Genomic DNA, 21,214 nt, shown 5'->3' on the forward strand with positions numbered 1-21,214 from the left:
ATATAAAATAGTTGATTCAAGTGAAAATTCAACAATGGTTATAAAAGATTAGTAAACAGAAACCTCAATTAAATGGAATTGAAGGATCAAAGTTGGGAGTTTTCACACCTACAACAAAGCAGAGCCCAATGGGAAGGACAAAGACTCCTCTTCTTTCCTATGAAAGACAGACTCATCCAATGAAAAATCCGGGATTCTTTGTTCACTGCAGCACCTGTTGACTTAAACAAAAATACACACCTGAGAGTCATGAGTCAAATTGTATTTGGGGCAAAATGAAGTCTATAGTCTGGGAGACAACACCTCAGATAGCTCTGACAAACTACTCCAAAGATGGTCAGTATATATGTGATTTTGTTGAAGGTGTGTGCATATATTTTGCACATATTTTTTTGTTCAAAAATCAAGCACACATTTTTTGAAGGTTTGTGCTGCTTACAAGGAACAGTTATCACCATGGGTTTTAGTGTTTTTCTATATGTGAGGAGACACAAAAATTGGGTTCATAAAATCAGCTCTTAAAAATATCTAACTATCTGAAGACCTGTTCTCCCAGTTTTTCCCAGAGCACAGAATGCCTTATTTCTGTTCTCTACCCTGAACTCCATTCAGAGAGTGTTGAAAATCAGCAGCTGTGTCAGTACTTGATCTAATCCTTGTAGAGGTATATGGCAAATGCCAATTTGTAGTTGACATGCTCAATCTTTCTTTCTTCTTTAAAAGATTTCTCTTTCCATTGTCATTCAGGAACTTGAATGTGTCTTGCCATGGTGGCAGACCTTGAATTGCAGCTCTGTGTTTCTCCTGCATGTTTGCTGGAGAAATATCTGGCAGTCTATTTGTTTCAGGTCAACATTGCAGTCACTCCTGCAGGGACCAGAGAAGATTCCCCAACAGCTCTAGGGCAGGTGTGCAAACAGGTGCAGTACCCTCTTTTGAGCCCATTGTTTATTACTGTTTTACCTACCAACTCTGGAGAGTGAAGATGTGTTTATCCTGGAACTGCGCTTTCACCCTCTTTGCATTTGAAGCACTCTGGCTTTATTTGGGATCTATTTAAATGTTTTGACTTTCTGGTTAATATGTGGTTCTTTAGGTTATTAGTCATTTGGCACTTTGGTGTGATTTGAGATCAGACTCTTCCATGGAAACTGACCAGCCTGTTCCCTGCAGAAAGAGGTTGCTTCTCCTACGATGGCTAGCCTTCGATCCATTTTTTAAATTAATTTATTTATTTTAATTGGAGGCTAATTACTTTACAGTATTGTGGTGGCTTTTGCCATACATCAATGTGAACAGGGCTTTTTTCTCTGAAACAATGGTGGGTTTTTCAGGCTTTGATCCATTCCTTTGGAAGGGCTACAAGAAGATTATTCTTTTTCTCTGGCAAAGACTCAGCCAGTGAAAAACAAAGACTGTGTTCACTACAGAGTTCCCAACTTCCTCTTTCTTCTATAAAATGGTTCTCCTTCCCTTGGCATGCACAAACATGCATATGGCTCGCCATGATTACAGACCACAAATTGTAATTCTCTGCTGATCCTAAACAAGCCCATATTTGCTAGAAAAAGATCTGGCAGTCTGTTTGTTTCAGGTCAAAACCCTTTAGCATGTTAGAGAAATTAGTAATAATTCATGAATCCTTTACTTTAAAAAGTAAGTTGGACATTCCAATGATTGTGTGTAAAATGTGTTATTCACTCACACGTGTTTGATTCTTTGTGGCCTACAGACTGTAGCCCTACAGGCTCTTCTGTCTATGGAATTCCCCAGAAAAGAAGGCTAGAGTGGATGGCCATTTACTTCTTCATGAGATCTTCTCAACCCAAGTATTAAACTTGGGTCCCTTGTATTGCAGGCAGACTCTTTACAGTCTGAGCCATCCGGGATTGTGTATAAGGGAAGGAGCCATTCCAAAGCTAACACTGGACAAAATAATTATTTAAACATGATAATAATGTATAAAAATAGTGTTCAGCAGAATGTCATAAAAACAAATAGAAATCAACTTTGTGAAATAAACTGTTATTTGAGATCAGTGTGAAGATTCATCTTGGACAATGCTTCTGAGCATCTCCAGAGCATCTCCAATATCCAAGACATTTACATTTGACAATGCTCACATGAAAATAAAGTACTATATGGAAAGAATATATTACCTTAAAAAAAGCTTTTGTTAGTATCTCTATGATACTCAGGAGAATAATTTTATTGATGACCAGAGGAGTACAAAATAAACAGACACCACTCATTAGTGGAAAAGAAATAGTAATCACAGAATAGTACTTTTCTTCTCCAAAATTTTGTTTAGAGCTTCTTTGACATCTTTGTTTCTCAGAGAGTAAATCAGAGGATTCAACATGGGAGTGAGTAGGGTGTAACACAAGGAGGCCACTTTACTGAGCTCAGGAGATGTGTCAGGAGTGAGATACATAAAAACGACAGCACCATACAGTACACTCACGACTCCCAAGTGGGAGCTGCAAGTGGAGAAGGCTTTCTTATGCCCTTCGGTGGAGGGTATCTTTAGAACTGTGGACACAATGTACAAAAAAGAAACAATAATAACTATGATGGTAGGCAAGGTAATGAGGCCAGATAAGGTGAAAGAAACCATTCTCAGGATGAAGAGGTCAGAACAAGATAGTCTCTGAAGTGGGCGAGTGTCACAGTAAAAGTGGTCAGTGGCCTGAGAAGCACAAAAGGATAAAGTAAATGTCATGCTGGTCTGAAGAATTGAACTGATACAGCCAAAAAAATAGGAACCAGCCACCAACTGAACACAGAGACGTGTTGACATCTGGACAGTGTAGAGGAGAGGATTGCAGATGGCAATGAAGCGGTCATAAGCCATGACTGCCAGGAGAAACCCCTCGGTCACAATGAAGAGGGTGAAGAGAAAGAGCTGGGTCACACAGCCTTCATAGGAGATGGACTAGCTCAAAGACCAGAAGTTGCTCATAACCTTGGGTGCAATAACAGATGAATAGACGAGATCGATGAAGGAGAGGTTGCCTAGGAAGAAATACATTGGTGTGTTCAGCCGGGGATCAGTTATAATAATGACCATCATGCCAACATGCCCTAGAAGGATCATGGCATAGACAAGCAGAAAAAGCAGGAAGAGGAGAATGTGGAGCTCTGGGCGGACCCTGAAGCCTACAAGAATGAAGTCAGTAACTTCTCAGTGGTTGCATGTTCTAATCACTGTGTGATATCTATCAACTTTTTCTTTGGTAAAGAAATATGAAAGAAGTTTAATATTTTGGTGAGGAAAAGATGACTTTCAGTAAAATGGTATGATGTTGTCTTGATATAATTTTGTTATTCACCAGATCCATCAAAAATTAAATATGAAGATAATTATAAAGGGGCAAGGTTTTAAATAGATCGGAGTTAGGGTCTTAGGAGTATAGATTATTTAGACAGTGAAAAGAAACCCTGTAGTAGTTGTAAAATACTTTTGAAAAATATTTTTGAAAAATAATGTATCTTATTTATATTTCTTTAAAATCCTGCCTAGAACCAAGGGACCAGATTACTTGAATTTTTGAGATTTATTCCTATCAAATTCATTCTAATGTTAATAAGTTTACAGCTAAAACCACTTATAGCTAGAAAACGGAGAGTGTTTTTCCCAGAGTATTCAATAGACAAGTAGTCAGTTGGTGATTTATTATTTGTCAAAAACTCACATGCTTTCAAATTTACTCTTACCTTATATTGTTTGGTAATTTGCCATGTTCTGTAAAAAGAAGCAGCAAAACTCTGATGTTTTGTCTTGTTATCGTTTTAATTTTAGAAAGAGTAAACAAATTTAATGACTATGTTACAAAAATAATTTTAAAAATCATTATGTCAAAATAAAGTGAACCCCTTTCCTCTAAAAATTTCCAAATACATGTTCATTTTCCCAGTTTCATATTCTTCCCTTAGAGAAAATAGCCTTATTTTTCTTACTGCTCTATGTAAACTACTAAACTTTCCTTTGGTAGTTGATGTTGGAAAAAGTCATTGTCCTTTGTAGAAGACAAAAAAGTGTATTTTCCAGTGATGCTTGGTTAACTCTGATATGCTTCCAGGAGTTATATTCTGTAATTATGCAAAGTGTGTCTGAGGAATCAATCAATAGGGTAGTTCCTCTTCTGCATTGTCTAGGGCTTGAATGCTTTTAGGAAGCAAAAATAGATTGTCTTAGACATCCAAATAGAGGTCCTGAGTCATCTGGAATCTCTGATAATCTGCTCAAATAAAAGCAACAGTTTTCATAATGGCTTTGGCATAACAGTATAAATTTTTATAATTGCAGCATTGAGCTTTTCTTTGCCTTCTGGGATATAGTCCTCCTGGGAAAGAAAGAAGTACAAATTTATTATTAAGATGTCTAGACTCCAGAGTCAAGATCCATGAGGAACATAGGGACTCCAGACTTAAAATAGAAAAGAAGAACAGAAAGAAATTGGGGGTGGGAGTGTGTGGAAGCAGCCTGAGTCTAATAGGAGTCAGCATACGTACAAGAGCTCTTTTCTAGTGAGAATCCTTTGGGAAGGACCAAAAACATCTTTTTTAAAACCATCAATCCAAAAAAAGACATATCTGAGTCAGAGTTCTAAAACACAACTCCTTGCATCTAAAAATGTAGCTCAACTCATTATTTTTTCTCAAACACTTTATTGAGAAATAATTAGTGTGAAATAAACTGTATTCACTGAGTATATATTTCTGTGAGTTTTGCCTGTTTTATACATCAATGAAACCATCACCATATCAAGACACAGAGCATTTCCATCACCTCCAAAAGACTTATCATGCCCTTTTCTAAATATGCCTGCTTCCAACTCCATTTTCAGGTAACCAGCGATATGATTTTTTTTTGCATATAAATATGCTTGCATATAGTATGCACCCTTTTCTCTCAGGTTTCTTTCACTGAGTAAAATGATTTTGAGATTTATTCATTTTGTAATATCTATAAGTAACTCATTCTTTTTATTGATGAGTATTCCATTTACATATGTACCAAATTTTGCTACTCTTAAATCTTGGGCAATTGAGGTGTTTTCTGATTTCAGATATTGTGAATAAAGTCAATATAAATATTCACACACACTTATTTGATCAAGGACCCACTTCCTTCCTCTCCTCTCTCAGCACAGCATAACTTTCCTCCACTCAAACAAGTGCAGGAAAAAATACACAGATTTCTCTTCCCCTAGGTACCAGACAAAGGCTATCATATCGCCCTGAGAGTTAAGTTGCTTTATTCATGTCCACCTGTTTGCAACCCAATGGGCCATAGTCCACCAACCTCCCCTGTCAATGGGAGTCTCCAGGCAAGACTACTAGAATGGGTTGCTGTGCCTTCCTCCAGGGGGATCTTCCCAAGCCAGGAATTGAACCACTCTTTTATCTCCTGCATTGGCAGATGAGTTCTTTACCACTAGTGCCACCTGGGAAGCCCATCACCTTGAGAGTATCAGGCAGCAAATATATCATATCCCCAAGGTATAAATAATGCAGAAGGTCTATTCAAAGCAAGAGTGACTAAAATATCTTGAAGATCTCTTTCTTTATCCAGCCTCCATTCATAGGGTAGAAGCTTGACCTCTGTCATGTTACACCAAGAATACTGGAGCTCTGATTTAAGTAGCCTCATTTCAAAGGATGAAGTTTCTGTGCCAAGAGCGATAATATCATTGGCTACTGTGCGTACCCAGAAACCTGCTCCTAAATCAGAGGTGTCACATAGAGAACTGAATCACAGGTTTTGCTTAGAATGAAAAGTGTACTGTAACAGAGAGCTCCAAGTGAACTGTATATCGAACAAAGTGTGGAGCTAACTGTCGACCAAATAGAAGTTTACCAGAGAGAAGTAGAGAAGGAGACATCTAAGAAATGCCTTCTCTGGGTTTGAACAAGCATAAAAAACTGGCCTTAAAGATGATCCTTGTAAATGAGACCAAAAAAAATTTTTTTATATCTGTTGCATTTCAAGATATATTATTTTTTAATTTATTGTTTATTGAGATAACACTGGTTTATATTATGCAAATTTTATGAACACATTATATTTCTACTTCTGTATACACTGCACAGTGCTCACCACTGAAAGTTTAGTTTCCATCATGATATAATTGATCTCCTTAACCCATTTCACCCTCCACTCCCCCACCTCTTTCTCTCTGATAATCACTATTCTCTCTCTGTATCTACATGTTTGTTTTTGATTGGTTTGCTTTGCTTACTTATTTTGGTTTTTGCTTGTTTGTTTTTTGTATTCCACATATGAGTGAAGTCATATAGTATTTGTCTTTCTCTATCTAATTTATAATTTCCTTGAAGTCCATCCGTGTTATCACAATTGGAAATTTCATCTTTTTTATGGTTGAATATAATTCTATTCTATATATACACTGCATCTTCTTTATCCATCTGTCAGTGGGCCTTTAAGTTGTTTTTCTATCTTGGTTATTGTAAATAGTACTGTGGTGAACATAAGGGTGTATCAGTTCAGTTCATTTCAGTCACTCAGTTGTGTCCACTCTTTCAAACCCATGAATCACACCACACCAGGCCTCCCTGTCCATCATCAACTCCCGAGTTCACTCAGACTCACGTTCATCGAGTCAGTGATGCCATCCAGCCATCTCATCCTCTGTCGTCTCCTTCTCCTCCTGCCCTCAATCCCTCCCAGGATCAGAGTCTTTTCCAATGAGTCAACTCTTCGCATGAGGTGGCCAAAGTACTGGAGTTTCAGCTTCAGCATCATTCCTTCCAAAAAAAATCCCAGGGCTGAACTCCTTCAGAATGGACTGGTTGGATCTCCTTGCAGTTCAGGGGACTTTCAAGAGTCTTCACCAACACCATAGATCAAAAGCATCAATTCTTCGGTGCTCAGCTTTCTTCACAGTCCAACTCTCACATCCATACATGACCACAGGAAAAACCATAGCCTTAACTAGACAGACCTTAGTTGGCAAAGTAATGTCTCTGCTTTTGAATATGCTATCTAAGTTGGTCATAACTTTCCTTCCAAGGAGTAAGCGTCTTTTAATTTCACGGCTGCAGTCACCATCTGCAGTGATTTTGGAGCCCCCCAAAAAATAAAGTCTGACAATGTTTCCCCTGTTTCCCCATCTAAGGGTGCATATATACTTTCAATTAGTACTTTCATATTCTTTGGTAAATACTGAGAAGTGGAATGACTGAATCATACGCTGGCTCTGTTCTTAATATTTTGAGAAATATCCATAAGTTTTATAGTGGCTAAGCCAATTTGTATTCTCACTGAAACTCTCTGTTTCCTTTTCTCCACATCCTCACCAATACTTGTCATTTCTTGCATTTTTGATAATAGCCATTCTAACAGGCAGGAGGTGGTATCTCATTGTGACTTTGATTTGCATCAATTTGTGATGTTGAACATCTTTCATGAGCCTGTTGGCCGTATGTCTGTCTCCTTTGGGAAAATGTATAATCAAGTTTTTGACCACTTTTTTTATTTCACTCATTTATTGTTGAAACACACACTGTTGTAAATGTAAAAGAAAAACCAGTGATGGAAGCAGAGAAAAAGTAAGCCTTTAGAGCTTACATTTTTTAAAGAATGATTTTTAATTGGAGAATAGTGGCTTTACAATGTTGTGTTGGTTTCTGCTGTACAACATGAACCAGCTATAAGTACACATATGTCCCCTCCTTCTAAGACCTCTCTCCCACCCCCACCATCCCAGCCCTCTCAGCATGGACCTGGGTTCCCTGTGCTAAACAGCCACTTTCCACTAGCTAGCTATTTTACACATGATAGAGTATATATGTCAACTCTACTCTCTCAGTTTGTCTTCCTCTCCTTCATCCTCTGTGTCCACAAATCCTTCTGTGTGTCTCTTTGCCCATTTTTTATTCGGGTTGTTTGGTTTTATATTGTTGATTTATATGCATCATTCATATATGTGGATATTGTCCACCAAAAGGACAAATTTAATTAGATTAGAATGTAGAATAATATATGTCCCAGAATTTTTAGAAAATGATACAACAAGAATTACTGGAGGCAATTCCTGAGTAGTGAATCTTACAGTCAACAAATGTTGTTGTTCAGTCACTCAGTCTTGTCCAACTCTTTGTGACCCCATGGACTGCAGCACACCAGGCTTCCCTGTCATTCACTGTCTCCTGGATTTTGCTTAAACTCATGTCCATTGAGTCAATGATGTCATCCAACCATATCATCCTCTGTCACCCACTTTTCCTCCTGTCTTCAATCTTTCCCAGCATCAAGGTCTTTTCCATAAGTCAGCTCTTCACAGTAGGTGTCCAAAGTATTGGAGCCTCGGCTTCAGTATCAGTCCTTCCAATGAATACTCAGAGTTGATTTCCTTTAGGATTGGTTGGTTTGATCTCCTTGTAGTCCAAGGGACTCTCAAGAGTCTTCACCAACACCACAATTCAAAAGCATCAATTCTTCAGCACTCAGTCTTCTTTATGGTCCAACTCTCACATCCATACATGACTACTCGAAAAACCATAGCTTTGACTATATGGCCTTTTGTCAGTGAATGATGTCTCTGGTTTTTAATACACTGTCTACGTTTGTCATAGGTTTTCTTCCAAGGGGCAAGACCATCTGTCAAATCATCTATCAGTGCCTATATCAGTACATCTTACATAATACAAAATATTGTATATATTATACATATTGCTAACACTAGACATCAAAAATGAAAATATAAAAAGATATAAAAATGAAATGATGAGAAAAAGAAATTCATATTTATTTACTGGTATAAGGATTCTTGTATTGATAATGAAGAAGTAGCAATATGATTGATTTATGAGACTGTGTACTCAATTTAGTTGCTTCATGGTAGTGCAACCTACACAATTAATGAATGAATCATTATAAACTTTTATTACATAGAGTATTATAGTCATATTCACAATACAGCATTAGAAACATTGTTATTTTTTTTAAAAACCCACCTACCTATGATGTTCTCATGTAGTTTCTCTAATTATTGGAGAGTGACCCACACATACAATGCATGCATGCTCATTAACTGAGTCAGGTACAGTTATTTGCAACCCCTAGACTGTCACCTGCCAGGCTCCTCCATCCATGGGATTCTCCAGGAAAGAATACTGGAGTGAGTTGCCATTTCCTACTATAGGGAATCTTCTCAACTGAGGGATCAAACTTGCGTCTCTTGAATCTCCTGCATTGTCAGGCAGATTCTTTACCACTGAGACACCTGGGAAGCCCACCAATACTGTACCATACTGTAATACACAGTGTATTGCATTGACAAAAAGTTTATTCAGGTTTTCATAACAGAGTACAGAAAAACCCAAATGAAATTTTTGGTCAACCCAATAGTAGAAGGGTTCATGTCATGAAAGAAATCAAACGCAGTCTTTAATAATTGGAGTCCTTCTGCCAAATTGCCTAATGTCACTTGTCTCTGGCACTGCTTCTTCTGTATCTCCTTCCTAGTCATCTGGCACTGATTGAGAGCCACTCATCTCCATCAACTCTTCTGTTAATTCTTTTGTTGTGGTATTTATCAGTTCTTGAATTTTTCCAACATCCGTATCTTGAAACACTTTACCCACTTCACCACCTTTTTTGTCATATCTTCAATATCTTCATGATTTTCTTGATTGGCTCTGTTGTAAACCATGTGAAGTCATGCACAGCATCTTGAACCAGTTCTTCAGCAGGACTTTACTGTTTCAGGATTGGTGGCTTTCACAGATTTTCTATAACAATGATGGCATCTTCAATGGTATAATCCTTTCAGACTCTCATGATCTCTCTACCAGGTTTCTCTTCCAAACCACTGAAAATCTTTCCCTAAATTATCATGTGTAATGAGCTTTAAAGATCCTTACACCCCCTGATCTAGGGGCTGAATTAGAGATGTTGTGTTCAGGGGACAAGTAGACACCTTTGGTGTTTAACTCATGGGGTTCTGGGTGGCCAGGGACATGGTACAGTATTTAAAAAAAAAAAAATTTAAGACAGACCTCTCCTGCAAGGTGCTTCCAAAAGCATCAGTGGAACCAAGTCAGGAGAAAGAGGTTACTTGTCTAGTCTTTCTTGCTTTACAAAAAGAGACTGGCAGCTGCAATTTATCTTTTCCCTTTAAAATTTGGGGATTAATAGTTTTACAGATAAGGACATTCTTGATCATAAACCTAAACACATTTGCACAAAACAGTAGGGTAAGCCTATCCATTTCTGCCTTGAATCCTGGGGCTCACTTCCTTCCCCTTCTAATAAGTATCCTCTGTGACAGTTTCTTCAATGAATAGGGCACTTTTTTTTTTGGCATTAAAAACTGGTTTTTAAAAATAAAAAAAAAATAAAAAAAAAAAAACTGGTTCAGCCAGATATCCTCTCCCCTCAATGATTTTCTTACTGGCATTTGGGAGCTCATCTGCTACCTCTTGATCAATAGAAGCTGCTTCCCCAATTTTCTTGACACTTCTTAAGCCAAACCTCTTTCTAAAATTATCAAACCATCCTTTGCTTTCATCAAATTCTCCAGTTTTAGTCCTTCACCTTGCTTTTGTTTTACATTGGCATATAACTTTACTTTTTCTCAAATCATATTAGAATATATAGTTATGTCTTTCTCCTGGCAATCCTGCACTCAGTAAAATATGCATTTTTAATATGACATAAACTATTCACAAAATTTTCATACCTACTGCTGTAGCCACAGCAAGCTACAGCTTCACAAATTCTTTAAAAAAAAAAAAAGTCCTTACACTGGATTCATTCATCTTAAAATGGAAGGCAACCATAGCTGTAGACCTCAACCTTCAGTAGATACCTAGCAATTCAACTTTTTCATGTAAGGTCATGACTATTCTCTGCTTCTTAGGAGCACTTCCTGCACCATTAGTGGCACTTCATAGGAGTCCTGAGATGTTGTTATTTAAGGTATTGCACTAAACATAATGAAAATTTTACAAGAACTGGGAGAGATCACTTTTTATTGTGGTGCACAGTTTATTGGAAAGGTTAATAGCTCACATAGAGATTATTAGTGTCCTGTAGTGTTTTAAGTGGATACTCACATCACTTGAGCTCACCACAATAGCAACAGGAGGTAACTACAAATATATTATAGTAGTACGATATGTACTACAATCAATTTCCTGTAATTATTATTTAACACTGCAATGTTACATTTTTTAAATTTCTCTCAACTGAAAATAGTGCCAGGTATGGTCTAGAGTAGTATCTATATATATTTTATGCAATCATGACATACCTAATTTTTCTTAATTATTTTCAATATTTCTAGGCTACATAGTTCATCTGTAAGTTTTTTCAAATTGTTGCAAATATTCAAAAACAACTTCTAATACATTTATTAAAACCAATTTGTGTGCAAGTGAATCTGCACATTTAAAACTAATGTTGTTCAAGGATAAGCTCTATAGTCATACACTATAATGCCAGGGTTAGGTCTTCAACATATTAATTCTGAAAAACATAATTCAGCCCATAACACTTTCTTTTCTTGTCTATTGCCTTAGCTAAGACTTCAACTGTAGTTGAAGGTTGAAAAGGTTTTGCAATGGGGACTTCCTTGCTTTGTTCCTAATTTTATCAGGAAAGCTTCTGCTTCTCACCTTAAATATGATCTTAGCTCTAGATTTTTGGTAGCTGTTACTTTTCAAGTTAAGGAAATTCTCTATTCCTGGCTTGCTAAGAGCTCCTTTACTTTTTATGTGTTTGTACCATCACCACACATATCATTCAGTTTTAAAATGATGAGACACACCTTCTTTGCTGTCTTGTCTCATACTAATAAATTATTATGTTCTGAGTATTTTACTTATAATTTTTATTAACTTTACTTATTTTAAATGAAACAAAGATGAATGTTTTTAATGATAAAAGGTGCAATTCACAAAGATAGACATCATAAACCATTAGACCCCTTGACAACAAAAAAACAAAGATTCATAAAGCAAAAACAGGAGAAACATAAGAAAAAAGAACAAAAATATATAATCATAATGAGACATATTAATATTTCTCTAAGAATATTTTATCAACTGTAGAAAAAAACAAGAATAGGAGCATTCTGAAGGATGTCATCAATAATTTAATATAATATATATTTGTGGAATTAATTTATATTAATCATATCCTGATGCTGCTGCTAAGTCGCTTCAGTCATGTTCGACTCTGTGTGACCCATAGACGGCAGCCCACCAGACTCCACCGCCCCTGGATTCTCCAGGCAAGAACACTGAAGTGGGTTGCCATTTCCTTCTCCAATACATGAAAGTGAGAAGTGTAACTGAAGTAGCTCAGTAGGTCCGACTCTTCCCGACCCCATGGACTGCAGCCTACCAGGCTCCTCCGTCCATGGGATTTTCCAGGCAAGAGTACTGGAGTGGGTAGTCATTGCCTTCTCTGAATCATATCCTACATAAATGTAATTAGAATCTTGTATCTCATGTGTTATTAAAAGTCTGTAGGCCATTTAGAAAAACTGGCAAAAAGATAAGCATTACTACATTTTAAAAAGTAAAATTCTTTTTTGTATGTGTGGTTCAGTTATACATATACAAAGATGATATTTTTCTCCATTATAGGTTATTGCAACGTATTGACTATAGTTCCCTAGCTATACAATAAACCTTTCCTGCTTGTTTCATATCTTTTTTTTTTAATTAGAAGTCTAGGATTCTACTTACTAATTTAAACAAATGTAATCAAAATGTTATAAAATTTTAGTTAGGCAAAAATCCATACATTTTCTAAAATATATATGTTGTACACATTATTTATATATCTGTATACAAAAACTTTTCTGCTACACTTGATAAAGGCTTGAGAAAGAACATCAATAAAAAAGGAGATGGAGAAATAGGAAAACATAACCTAATTGAAATAGGAGCACTGAATATGAAATAGAAAAAGTGAAACACCAATACAGTATACTAACGCATATATATGGAATTTAGAAAGATGGTAACAATAACCCTGTGAACGAGACAGCAAAAGAGACAGTGATGTATAGAACAGTCTTATGGACTCTGTGGGAGAGGGAGAGGGTGGGAAGATTTGGGAGAATGGCATTGAAACATGTAAAATATCATGTATGAAACGAGATGCCAGTCCAGGTTCGATGCACGATACTGGATGCTTGGGGCTAGTGCACTGGGACGACCCAGAGGGATGGTATGGGGAGGGAGGAGGGAGGAGGGTTCAGGATGGGGAACACGTGTATACCTGTGGTAGATTCATTTTGATATTTGGCAAAACTAATACAATTATGTAAAGTTTTTAAATTAAATAAAAATTTTTTAAAAAAAGTGAAACAAACTTGATAAAAGTAAAATATCCTCACATAGCCCAGTTGTTTTTAACATGGTTGCTCATTAGAAACATAGCTGGAGCTCTGGCCAAAAATAATAATAATAACAATAAGCAATACCTGGGCATTTGTATTTTTTAAAAAATTCCAAGATAAGTCTGATATGCATTTGGATTTTAAAAAGCAATTACAGATTTTTCTATTCAATGGTAGTTTTGGTGATATAGAATATTATAATTTTTCTGTTGACCAGTCATGATACTGTGGTATTAAGTGGGTAATAGTTACAAAAACGGGCTTCCCTGATGGCTCAGATGGTAAAGCCTCTGTCTACAATGCAGGAGACTGGGTTCGATCCCTGGGTCGGGACAGTAGTAAAAGATGTTGATCAGTTTTCACAATCAATAACCAGACAAAAAATAAAAGATAATTTTAATTGCAAGCCATGAAGGAAACATAATCAGCCTAACGGTATAAAATGTTAATGCTAATGCTAAGTCACTTCAGTAGTGTCCGACTCTGCGCAACCCCATAGATGGCAGCCCACTAGGCTCCCCTGTCCCTGGGACTCTCCAGGCAAGAACACTGGAGTGGGTTACCATTTCCTTCTCCAATACATGAAAGTGAAAAGTGAAAGTGAAGTCGCTCAGTCATGTCCGACTCTTAGGACCCCATGGACTGCAGCCTACCAGGCTCCTCCATCTATGGGATTTTCCAGGCAAGAGTACTGGAGTGGGGTGCCATTGCCTTCTCCAACAGTATAAAATAATTACATACAATTAGGTGGGCCAAGCAGAAGGATGTGGTAAGCAGAAGTGCATACATGCACAGGTTTTCATCTGGTCAGCCAGTCTGTATCTTTTGATAGGTGCATTTAATCCATTTACATTTAATGTAATTATCCTATTTACCTATTACCACTTTCTTAATTGTCTGTGGTTTATTTTCTGTGGATAGGGCTTTCCATTTTTTTGTCTTCTGCTTAAAGAAGTTCCTTTAGCATTTGTTGTAAAGCTGATTTGGTGGTGCTGAATTATTTTAGCTTTTGCTTATCTGGAATGCTTTTGATTTCTCCATCAAATCTGAAGAAGAGTCTTGCTGCATAGAGTACTCCTGGTTGTAAGTTTCTTTCATTTCATCACTTTAAATTGTCATGCCATTCCCATCTGGCTTGTAGAGTTTCTGGTAAGAAATCAGCCTGTGATTCATGTCAATGTATGGCAAAACCCACTACAATACGATACTGGATGCTTGGGGCTGGTTCACTGGGACGACCCAGAGAGATGGTATGGGGAGGGAGGAGGAAGGAGGGTTCAGGATAGGGAACACATGTACACCTGTGTAGATTCATTTTGATATATGGAAAAACCAACACAATATTGTAAATTTTAAAAAGAAAAGAAAAAGAAAAAAATATTGTACAGTAATTAGCCTTCAATAAAAATAAATAAATTTTGAAAAAAAGAAAGAAAGAAATCAGCCTGATGAGAGTTCCCTTGTATGTTGTCATTTTTCCCTGTTGTTTTAATATTTTATCTTTGTCTTTAGTTTTTCTGAGTTTGATTACTATGTGTCCTGGTGTATTCTTCCTTTGGTTTATCCTGCCTGGGATTTTCTCTGTTTCCTAGACTTGATTATTTCCCTTCCCATGTTAGAAAGTTTTCCACTATTACCTCTTCAAATATTTTCTTAGGTCTTCCCTCTCTCTCTCTCTCTCTCTCTCTCTCTCTCTGTCTCTTCTCCTTCTGGGGCCCCTATAATGCAAATGTTCATGCTTTTAATGTTGTTTCAGGTCTCTTAGGCTATCTTCATATCTTTTAAATCTTTATTCTATATTCTGTTCTGAGGCGGTGATTTCCACCAAGCTGTCCTTCAGGTCATTTATCTCTGTTTACACCTCAGTTATTCTGCTCTGGATTCCTTCTAGTGCATTATTCATTTATGTTTTCTTCTTCTTTAGGTCTTGTAGATCTTTGGTAAACACTTTTTGTGTCTTCTCAACCTTTGCCTCCATTCCTTTTCTGAGAACCTGAATCATATTCACTATCATTATTCTGAATTCTTTTTCTGGAAGGTTGCCTATCTCTACTTCATTTAGTTGTTTTTCTGGGGTTTCTGTACCTTCATCTGGGAGGCAGCTTTCTGCTTTTTCATGCTGATTAACTTTTTATAATGTGGTTTTAATGTGATATTAAGAAGAGGGAGCAAGAATACATAAAAGAATTATACAAAAAAGATATTCATGATCTAGATAATCATGATGGTGTGATCACTCACCTAGAGCCAGACATCCTGGAATGCAAAATCAAGTGGGCATTAGGAAGCATCACTATGAACAAAGCTACTGTATATGATGGAATTCCAGTTGAGCTGTTTCAAATCCTAAAAGATAATGATGTGAAAGTGTTGCACTCAATATGCCAGCAATTTGGAAAACTCAAACAGTGGCCACAGGACTGGAAATGGTCAGTTTTCATTTCAATCCCAAAGAAAGGCAATGCCAAAGAATGTTCAAAGTACCACACAATTGCACTGATCTCACATGCTAGCAAAGTAATGCTCAAACTTCTCCAAGCCAGGCTTCAACAATACATGAACTGTGAAATTCCAGATGTTCAAGCTGGTTTTAGAAAAGACAAAGGAACCACGGATCAATTGCCAACATCCGCTGGATCATGGAAAAAGCAAAAGAGTTCCAGAAAAATATCTATTTCTGCTTTATTGACTATGCCAAAGTCTTTGAATGTGTGGATACAAAAAACTGGAAAATTCTTAAAGAGATGGGAATACCAGACCACCTGACTTGCCTCCTGAAAATCTGTAGGCAGGTAAAGAAACAACAGTTAGAACAGAATATGGAACAGCAGACTGATTCCAAATCTGGAAAGTAGTATGTCAAGGATGCATATTTTCACCCTGATTATTTAACTTATATGCAGAGTACATCATGTGAAATGCCTGGCTGGATGAAGCATAAGCTTGAATCACGATTGCTGGGAGAAATATCAATTTCCTCACATACGCAGATGACACCACCCTTATGGCAGAAAGCAAACAAGAACTAAAGAGCTTCTTGATGAAAGTGAAAGAGGAGAGTGAAAAAGTTGGCTTAAAACTCAACATTCAGAAAACGAAGATCATGGCATCTGGCCCCATCACTTCATGGCAAACAGATGGGGAAACAATAGAAACAGTGGCAGACTTCATTTTGGGGGGCTCCAAGATCACTGCAGGTGGTGACTGCAGCCATGAAATTAAAAGATGCTTGCTCCTTGGAAAAAAGCTCTGACCAATCTAGACAGCATATTAAAAAGCAGAGACATTATTTGTCAACAAAGGTCTGTCTAGTCAAAGCTAAGGTTTTTCCAGTAGTCAGGTATGGATGTGAGAGTTGGACCATAAAGAAGACTGAGTGCTGAAGAATTGATGCTTTGAACTGTGGTGTTGGAGAAGACTCTTGAGAGTCCCTTGGACTGCAAGGAGATCCAACCAGTCAATCCTAAAGGAAATCAGTTCTGAATATTCCTTGGAAGAACTGATGCTGAAGCTGAAACTCCAATACTTTAGCCACCTGATGAGAAGAACTGACTCATTGGAAAAGACTCTGATGCTGGGAAAGATTGAAGGTGGAAGAAGGACGACGGAGAGTGAGATGGTTGCTTGGCACCACTGACTCGATGGACATGAGTTTTAGTAAGCTCCAGGAGTTGGTGATGGACAGGGAAGCCTGGCATGCTGCAGTCCATGGGGTTGCAAAGAGTCAGTAATGACTGAGCAACCATATACCCAATGAAAGCAAGAATCTGATGGACCAATAGTGTGACCAACTGAATTGTAATTATGGCTTGGGTAATTCAAAGACTGCAACATGCTGTTAGTACTTCTGACAAATTAAAGCAAAAATTGAGCTCAGATCTTTAAATTCTGTTTCTATAGGGTACTTGTCACCATAACAAGATAATGTCCTATAGTTAACATCTGCAGAGATGAAACTGCTGAAAGCTAAATCCACAGTATCAATTTTTGGCTTGCCGGACACAAAACATGTTTATTCATCCCTTCAATTTCTCTCATAAAATTAACTGAAGATTCCTGGTTTGTGAAAGTGAAGTTGCTCAGTCAAGTCCGGCTCTTGTGACTCCATGGACTGTAGCCTAACATACTCCTCTGTCCATGGGGTTTTCCAGACAAGAGTCCTGGTTTGTAACATTACTCAAAACATTTGAAAATTCTGACATTTTGGAAGCTACCTCAACCACCTTTGCAGAAGGAAGCAGACCTACCTCCCTAAGAGTTATTCCCTGCTCAATTTAAGATGCTGCTACTCCTTTATCTGAAGAAGTTTCCTTGAAGGAAGAAGCTACAGTTCCCCTTTCCACTCCTCATTTTCATTCTATGAGCTCACTTATTAGTGCAAGAACATGAATACTGTCCCAAGGCAGATAGAGAATTTGTATAAGACTGGCTTAAAATTTTGAATATTTTTTGGATACATATTGGCAAAAGTGCTTTGAGGTGAATGAATTTTAGGGCTCCTTTACTTGAGAGGGAGGGAGATACTTGACAGAATTCTTACTCAACCAATATTTGACAATTAGTGTGCTAGCTAATGTAAATAATTTGAAGTCTAATGTTTGGTTGAGATGACAAGTGTAATTTATTAACTAATACCAGATATTAAATGAAATTAAGACACTAGAAACACTTTGGGAAAAGTATAGAAAAGGAAATTTAATATCTTTAGGAGACAGTAGTGCTAGAGTGGCACTACTGGCTAGGTGCCCCCAGGTGTTCCTTTACCAATGACAAAGCAAACAGCCAGAAATTTTAAAAGCAGCTGTGATACTTCTCTCTAAGGATATTGGTGGCAGACATTAAGGTGAAAGTGGCCTTTCTAATATCAGTGAGAATCGAGGAGTGAGAGTGTTCAGATTATGGCTTCAGACTGAGAGAGCAAAGAAAGATTTGGTTAACATAATAGTAGCAACTTATTAGTTCAAAAATGAATGTGGTATAGTAATATCCACCTAGGGGTAGCTAATCATAAGTTATCTAGGAATAAAATAAGTGGACCCTCTTTAGAGAGAGCAAAAGACAGAGAGACAAAAAGAGAGAGGCATTGGATAAGATCAAAAGTTGACCTGAGCTACCACGATTCAGATAATGCCCATCTCCCAACTCTTAGACTTGAGTTGAGTCACAGAGAGTCAGTGGAATGAAGATGTGAATAAGATGTGAACTGAAATCACTGAATTCACTCTTGAATAAGATGTGAACTGAAATCCTTCCAAAACCTTCCAAATGTTTTGATGACTAATTTTCAAATGACTGAACACTGAAGAAAATGTTTGGAGAACACTCCAAACATTGGAGTTATAGAGCTATTTCTTGGGCTTCCCTGGTGTCTAAGTGGTAAAGGATCCACCTGCTAATGCAGGAGACATGGGTTCCATCCCTGGGTCAGGAAGATCCCTTGGAGAAGGAAATGGCAACCCACTCTACTATTCTTGCCTGGAAAATTCCATGGACTGAGGAGCCAGGAGTACTATAGTCCATGGGATCATGAAAGGGTCGAACAAGACTTAATGATTAACAACAATAACAGCAACAACAACAGAGCTATTTATTAGATCCTGTCTCAGAACTATCCAGCAGAGGAACAAAGAACTTGAAATTTTTGAAGTAAAACTTTCTAATAGTGTGACATTTGACAAGTTTGAATCCTACTTGAAGACTCTTGCCTATTTTTCACATTCTAACTTCCTAGAATGCTGCCAAGGGACTCACCCTCTCCAGCCCTCTCATTGTGTATATGCAGCTGGAGCAAAAATAAAAATAAAAAATGTATGTGTCTAATTATTTATCTTTTGCTTAAATTATCCAAAGTTCATTTATGTAGGTTGCCACTAAAGACACCCAAGTATTAGACATGCAATTGGGAAACCCAATACCAATCATCACAATGCCAAACAATGTGAGTAAATGTTTCCACACTGATAAGGAAAAAAAAAAAAAAACTACTTCCAAAATCTAGAAGTCATATTCAGTAAAAGTAAGAACTATTAAAATTCAGTTCAGTTCAGTCATTTAGTCGTGTCCAACTCTTTGAGATCCCATGGACTGCAGCACGCCAGGCTTCCCTGTCCATCACCAACTCCCAGAGCTTACTCATGTCCATTGAGTCGGTGATGCCATCCAACCATCTCATCCTCTGTCATCCCCTTCTCCTTTAGCCTTCAATCTTTCCCAGCATCAAGGTCTTTTCCAATAAGTCAGTTCTTCTCATAAGGTGGCTAAAGTATTGGAGTTTCAGCTTCAGCATCAGTTCTTCCAGTGAATATTCAGGACTGATTTCCTTTAAGATTGACTGGATCTCCTTGCTGTCCAAGGGACTCTCAAGAGTCTTCTTCAACACCACAGTTCAAAAGCATTAATTCGTTGGCATTCAGCCTTCTTTATGATACAATTCTTCCATCCATACATGACTACTGGAAAAACCATAGCTTTCACTAGATGGACCTTTTTTGGCAAAGTCAAGTCTCTGCTTTTCAATATGCTGTCTAGGTTGGTCATAGCTTTTCTTCCAAGGAACAAGCATCTTTTAATTTCATGGCTGTAGTCACCATCTGCAGTGATTTTTGGAGCCCAAAAAAATAAAGTCGGTCACTGTTTCCATTGTTTCCCCAACAATTTGCCATGAAGTGATGGGGCCAGATGCCATGATCTAGTTTTCTGAATGTCAAGTTTTAAGCCAAATTTAGTCTTTGATTAAAGTTGGGGGGGGGCAGTTGTCTTGTTTTATTTTTTTTAACAGTATTATAATAGTTAAGAAATGATGTTGACCTTCAGTATGTCTTGTTTGGAGAAATGTCTGTATAGGTTTTCTGTCCATTGTTTAAAATTGTATTTAATTTTTAATTGAAGGATAGTTGCTTTATAGAATTTTGTTGTTTTCTGTCAAAGAGCAACATGAATCAGCCATAGGTGTACATATGCTTCTGCCCATTTTTTGATTGGGCTGTTTGTTTCGATGATATAAAGCCACATGAGCTATCACTTATATGCTGAATCTTAAAAAAACAATAGAATGCAAATGAACTTATTTACAAAACTGAAACAGACTCACAGACTTAGAACTTATTGTCACAAGAGGGGAAGGATTAGGGAAAGAGAGTGGGAGGGATAGATTGGGAATTTGGGATGGACACACTTCTATATTTAAAACAGATAACCAACAAGGACCTACTTGTTTGGTACAGGGAACTGTGTTCAGTATTATGTAGTAACCTAAATGGGAAAATAATTTGAAAAAGAATATTTTTTAAAAAGAAAATTAAATCTGTACTTCAAGTTAAAAAGAAAAAAGAAATGATTGAAATGGATTCCTTTTTAAGTTTCAGGATACCTTGCTTCTTTCTGATCCCATCCTTTCCCTCTTCTTCCCCTCCCTCCCTGCCCAGCCCTTAACAGTAAGAAGCTTTGTCCGAAATTATATAATAGCGTTCACACACTCAAGAATTTTTATTGATTTTATGACTTATACTGGTATTATGGGATAGGATAAAGTGACATATACTCAATTCACAAGAGTAACAGTCCAATATCAATTCAAATTTCAACATTTTTGCAATATCTAATCAGTTCAGCTACTCCAATTACTACAACAATTTAAACCTCATAATAAGAGTTAAAACTATCCTAAGGAAAACAAATGGAGCATGCTTTGGGTGCTCGTCCAACAGATGTTTAATTTAGTAATTTTAACTTATATTTATGAATATTTGAATTATCATTTGAAATTATCTGAGTTGGATAATCTTAGCAGTCTGGCAATAGAAAATATTATTATAAATGTCCTCACCAAAGTT

The 21,214-nt window shown here is 37.1% G+C and overlaps 1 pseudogene; it reads right to left on the reverse strand.

Annotated features, from left to right (window-relative positions):
* Positions 1-2,272: 2,272 nt before the first annotated feature.
* Positions 2,273-9,680, reverse strand: LOC104985934 (annotated as a pseudogene).
* Positions 9,681-21,214: the final 11,534 nt, after the last annotated feature.

The sequence above is a fragment of the Bison bison genome, unplaced genomic scaffold, assembly GCF_000754665.1.
Source record: "Bison bison bison isolate TAMUID 2011002044 unplaced genomic scaffold, Bison_UMD1.0 scf7180017864062, whole genome shotgun sequence".
NCBI lineage: Eukaryota > Metazoa > Chordata > Mammalia > Artiodactyla > Bovidae > Bison > Bison bison.